Source organism: Limulus polyphemus, unplaced genomic scaffold, assembly GCF_000517525.1.
Source record: "Limulus polyphemus unplaced genomic scaffold, Limulus_polyphemus-2.1.2 Scaffold2315, whole genome shotgun sequence".
Taxonomy (NCBI): Eukaryota; Metazoa; Arthropoda; class Merostomata; order Xiphosura; family Limulidae; genus Limulus; species Limulus polyphemus.
This window is the reverse complement of record NW_013667925.1, coordinates 47719-53398: the sequence shown is the minus strand read 5'-3', so window position 1 is coordinate 53398 and position 5680 is coordinate 47719. Positions and strand designations below refer to the sequence as shown.

The 5680-nt window shown below is 29.0% G+C and overlaps 1 long non-coding RNA gene across 5 annotated transcripts in view; it reads right to left on the bottom strand.

Moving 5' to 3' along the window:
- The window catches only part of LOC106466599, a 59068-nt gene that overhangs the window by 29838 nt on the left and 23550 nt on the right, over window positions 1–5680 (bottom strand). For 4 of the 5 annotated variants that reach the window (XR_002612246.1, XR_002612247.1, XR_002612248.1 and 1 more), the window contains exons 3-4: window positions 2730–2778; window positions 7–78 (exon numbers count right to left, since the gene is read on the bottom strand). This is a non-coding gene — a long non-coding RNA (uncharacterized LOC106466599). Of the gene's footprint in view, window positions 1–6; window positions 79–1223; window positions 1301–2729; window positions 2779–5680 lie in introns of all 5 variants that reach the window. The other variant, XR_002612249.1, reaches the window with a different exon arrangement.

Genomic DNA, 5680 nt, shown 5'->3' with positions numbered 1-5680 from the left:
AAATACCTGAACAAATCCTTGAGAGAGAAAAACAACCTTTGTTCATGATTAGGATTTCCTCATCCTCAAAGTGACTTTCTGAAAAATTAATATACATCTTTAAGTTTTATAAAAGTATTTAAAATAGTTATCCTGAATATTCTAATAAAAAGAAGAAAATTTATTGGGAATGAATATTTACAAGATAAATTAAATTCTTAGTAGAGCTGGTTGATTTGTGGAACTTGATTATTATTTAATTGTTGGGCTCATTAACTGAATACATTCAACAAACTGATTATTTTCATATCATGCTTGGATAGTTGGAATAACCAAAATTAGTAAGAACCAGAAACATTAATTTTGATTAGATGATTATGTTTGTGAGTCATGACACTAATTGATTAATGAATAAACTGAATAACCTTATCAAAATTAATAATGAGAAATAATAATGGTAATATTTAGATTACTTGGGTAGTTGGAATAATCAAAAATAATCAGAAACACTAATTTTCATGATATTAACCAATTTAATCATAATTTTCCTTAATCAGTTATTTTACATGACGGTAATCAATGCTCATAGGTAATCGATTAAATGAATTAATCACCCAGCTGTAGTTTTATGTAGGATGATATTATTTTGTACATAAAAATGTAAACAAAGAAATATTATACACTGGATTTACATTCCAGTTTTTAATACTTTGTTAGAAAAAAAGTTGCACTAATAAACTTAGGTAAGTAGGTAGAAAATGACAACCATATAGCCAAAAGACTCACAAAACATTCAATGGATTTACAAATAGCATGAAGTTAGAACAGTCATCAGAAATCACAACACAATATGATCTCAGTTAGTGCACATGCACCAAACCACAGTACTAAGTATAGTATATCCCCTGTGATTGTGAAGTTCATTACACTGGAGAAACAAACATATTGACAAAAGTCAGCATTTAGGAGCATAATAGATATATAGTTAAGGTAATACTGATTATTTTGCAATAGGTCATCATGTCAATGAAGAACACATAATATAAAGTGAAATAACACTGAAATAATGGGATATAAAAATATTACAACAAAAGAAGCCTTGTATGTCCAACTAACTAATGATACACCCAGCTGTCTTAGTACAGATTAAGCCAGCAAAACCTAAATATTGCCTTTTGAAAACATTCAAACAAGTTACAATGAAATCCTAAATGGGGTGAGAACCAAAACAAATGGTTACACACCTGCCTTTCTAACAAGAAGATCCAGGTTTAAATTATTCACGGCTTTTGCCACCACATTCACCTTTCTCAGGTCTCTCCTGAAGATGGAAAAACAGAGTAATACTTACATTTAGGTGACTTTATGTAGGCTACTTATCAATATACCAAACTACTTTTAGTATTGAATTTTGAACAACACATTACTTTAGATTTGGTGGATCAGCTAGAAGGATGCAACTCAAAATGTTTAATTATAGCAGTCCAGTTGTTTTGTAGAATATTATTTTTATTTATTGCATAAACATAACTAGAAAGGAAATTTGGTTTTAATATTACATATACCTAGTTCTAGATGCTAACCATTTTTAATGATTGTTTTTTTTCATAATTTCTCTGATTTTAGTACATTAAACTATTTCTGCAACTACAGACAGAATTAGGCACAAATAACACATTTCAATGAAGCCTGTCATTCTTCTAATTAGTAAAAGAGAAAAGAAATGTTGCTGTTTCACCTGTGTGATTTAAAAGGAAACTTACTCAATTCAAACATAATATTGCAGGCAAAAGACCTTACAATACACTTAATATGTACCATAATTAAAGAACAATAAGAAGTTATATTTCTTCTTATCTGTGTTTCTAACAATAGCTTCTAAAGTAGGGAATATGTTGATTTCACTTATGAGCCTGGCACTGAGAAGTACACTTGGATGGCATGAGATTGATCTACAGGATATTTAAGGTCTACCATAAAAAAAACAGGCAACCAAAACTTGATAATCATATCTTTTATGTTGGTTTTCTGTTCGTTGAATGCAAAGTTGGCTTTACATCAAGTTCTAGTCAAAAAACAAAACATCAAAAAATAAATATGATAATATGGATAACTAACTATGTTTACTCTTATTAATCCAGATTTATGTCAGATTTGTACTTTTTTTTTATATGTATGAGGCTGCATAAACTATATTAAACTACAATGCTTTTACATCCTGTTTGCTAATTTCTAGCATGGTCATATTTGAGATACTAGGAAACAATCTGAAAAGATAAGCCATAGGCTAAGTTTGAGAGTGCATGTGAGCTTATAATTCTTTAGGGGGGGGGGCTAAAATTATGTTGCTACCAATACTTTTTTATTGATGACAGAATTTGTTTGTTTTTGAGCAAAGCCACATTGGACTATCTGCTATATCCACCTTGGGGAATTGAACCCCTGATTTTAGCTTTGTAAGTCTGTTAAATTACCTCTGTTCCACTGGGGGACTAGTGATGACAGCACAACAGATCTCTTTTAAGTCCTCAGTCCTTATAATTTTTGATTTGACAAAATATACCAGTTTTGATGGCCATATTAGCATACTAGAAATGTTGAAACTGACAAATATCCACCATTTTAGTAGCATGTTTACACAAAGCATTTACAAGCCTTTCCTTTTTTAACACAGAAAACTTGTATAACTATAATGAAAAAATACAAACTCTCAATTATTTCTTTAGAAAAAGTATAATAACAGTACATACCATAATTTTAACCAGAAATTAATCAGCTATAGGTATTTCTTGACACGATCTGAAAAATTATAAGATTTGATCATTAACATTTGCTTTGCGTAAACAATTGAAGAAAGTACAGAAATATATTTAAAACAGTCAATAAGTGATAAATAGCTATAATCTATCCAAATTTTTATGATGTGTGTTTTCATATGTGACTATTTTGTAAGTCTGTTAGCTTTAAGATCCTCAATTTGAATGTATAATAAATAGTCCCAAGAATATTTACTTCCAAATATATTACAAAAGCTTTGCTCATGCAGTGTACAGTGTAATTCATTTAAATGTCCCTCATGTAATTGTTTACTCTTTGCATCCAGTTTTTCAAATAGTTTGCTGATAAATAATTACTATTGTGGTCAAATACTCAGAATACTATAATGAACTAAGACTACTATTTAGCAATATAACGAGATGTTAAGTTATTGGTTCAGAGTGTGTAATGGTAGCTAACAGATTACATACATACAATATTCATTCAGGCAGCAAAGCTTTTAAAACATTAGTAAATTAGTATCAGTGTTCTATAAAACAAAGGTACCATTGGTTACAGCATATCTATATCTTATTTGTAACAGCTATACTCACAAAAATAACCTGAGATTAGAACAATTAGAAATACAATGTGAACCAGGGGATCCCATTGCAACTTTCATGTAAATTGGTCAAATAGCATTTCTGAATTTATAAAATGTATTAAGATGGTTTCATATACAAACAAATACACTAATAAACATAAATTAGTACATATGTTAGGTGTGAAGGCTATTATATACACTATCTTAAACTGGAAGAACAAAAAAAAAAAAAAATTAATATATATTACTAGGTTATTTGTATTTCATAATGGTGGTGGGTAAAAGGGTTGAATATCTGTGTAGTTAGATAGTTCATAGGATTTTTCTAGTTGTTTTTGAGCTAAGAAAATATAAATTTTCTCTTCTTATGTGTAATACACTAGCATGCATTAAAAAATACATAAATATAAAAAAATGCATATGTTTTAGAAACTTTACATCTAATTTTTCAATGCTCATGTATTTAAAAAGGAATAATTAGATTATCTTGTAAACAAATTTGTCAAACAATGTGAATATAAAATTGTGTGTAATGATTATTGTATTTTAAATTAACAAACTTATGTTTGTGTATGTTTCAAGAAAAATAGTGCACATATCCTTTCAAAATATTTTTTTTGTATAAGTTGGATGAATGTTTAAGTTGGTTTTAGTTTATATAAATGTAAATTTGTTTATTATAGTTGAAATATAAGGTTAATATTGGTATTTTATTTAAAACTTCATAAAGTCCAAAATAACCAATGTAAAGTTGATTATATTTGGTGTTTTATTCTATTGTAAGGAAATAGTTCAGTTTGTTTTTCTTCAAAATATAATGCAAAAAAGTTATAAATAAATATTTGTCTTTGTTGAAACTGTTTCCAGTGTTGCAATAGGCTACTCCAAAGTACAACTACAAACAAATCTAATATTTATTATTAAATTCTCTCTCTCTCTCACACACACACACACACTATTTCCCTATCATCATTATAAAATGAAATTAATTAATATAAAAGAAATTAATTAAACATTTTAATACCTATTATTTTAATTAAGTCACACAAATCAATTTAAAGATAAATGAGAAAAAAAGAAGCTCTAATTTTAAGCTGTTTGTTCATTAGACAAGTTTATATTATTACATCATAGTTTAGTTTCTGTTTTCTACATTTTGTACTATAGCTAGATGATTCTGTTGACGGTTTACTTAATTGATCAAAATGGTTAGAAGTAAACATAAAATTAATACATGGAATTTGAAGTCCATGGTAAATATCAATAGTGGGTTATGTTTGAAGAGAATGGTTAAGCTATAGCTTCCAAAAATCTTCAGAAAAATGGAAAGTCTTAATAGTAAGGTGGAGTTTGATTAAGAGAACCTTTTGAAGTTGAGAGTGTAAGAAAAAGAGAATAACATAATAAATATTAAATGGGTTATTTGATTATGGTGTGAAGATTTTAGGGCTAATAAAGCAAGTTTATGTCATACAGTTAGTTGCAGGCAATAATATCAAATATTTTGAAGGTTTAAGCATTGAAAAGGAAAGGATTTGGTATCAGGTTAATCACTGATTAGGTTTAAGTGAAAAGTTTATAACTGATAAACCCTAGAAATAAACTAGGATCGGAATTAGCTTCTCATATACTAGTGCGGTATTTAGGTTCACTAATGTTTAGCTAGGTAAGTATCAAACTCCACAATAAACAGTAGATTCAGGAAATGTTTTGCGCAAAATGAATAGGATACAGGGTGTGTAACATAAATAACTCAGAGACATATTTGAAACAAAGAATAATGATAATCTTTATTCAACAATGAAACATACAGTGTCGTACTGTATAGTTGTATAGTACTAGTTGGCTTCAATTTGTTTGTAGACAAATTGGCTGCTACAGCAGAAAGGAGTTAACTCCTTCTCTCAAAGGACATTAATGAAGTGTTTCACACTCACAAAAAACAATATTGCTATGACAGAGGAAGTCACGTGACACTGCTGGCGTGTTTGGCACTGATAGCACGCGTGAAATATTTCAAATTATTGGGGAGGCCCGAGTGTATTCGAGATGCCCCCTTCTTTAGTATATAAGCCTGGCAGAGGAAGCCAGCCGGATAGATAGATGATGAATGTATAATAGTTAAGCGAATAGTAGTTACGTTTTTTTGGATAATAATAAAGTGTGTGTTTTGTACTTGTCGAGAGAAATGTTATCGAGATTGTGAATCGCTGTGATTTACAGCATGTATTATAAAAGTTGTTAAGTTTAAAGTGATGAAAAACATACTGACTGTGGAATTACTGTGTAGAGCAAAGTTTGTATCGAGAAAGAATAAACTGGTTTAATCAAGAAAGGACT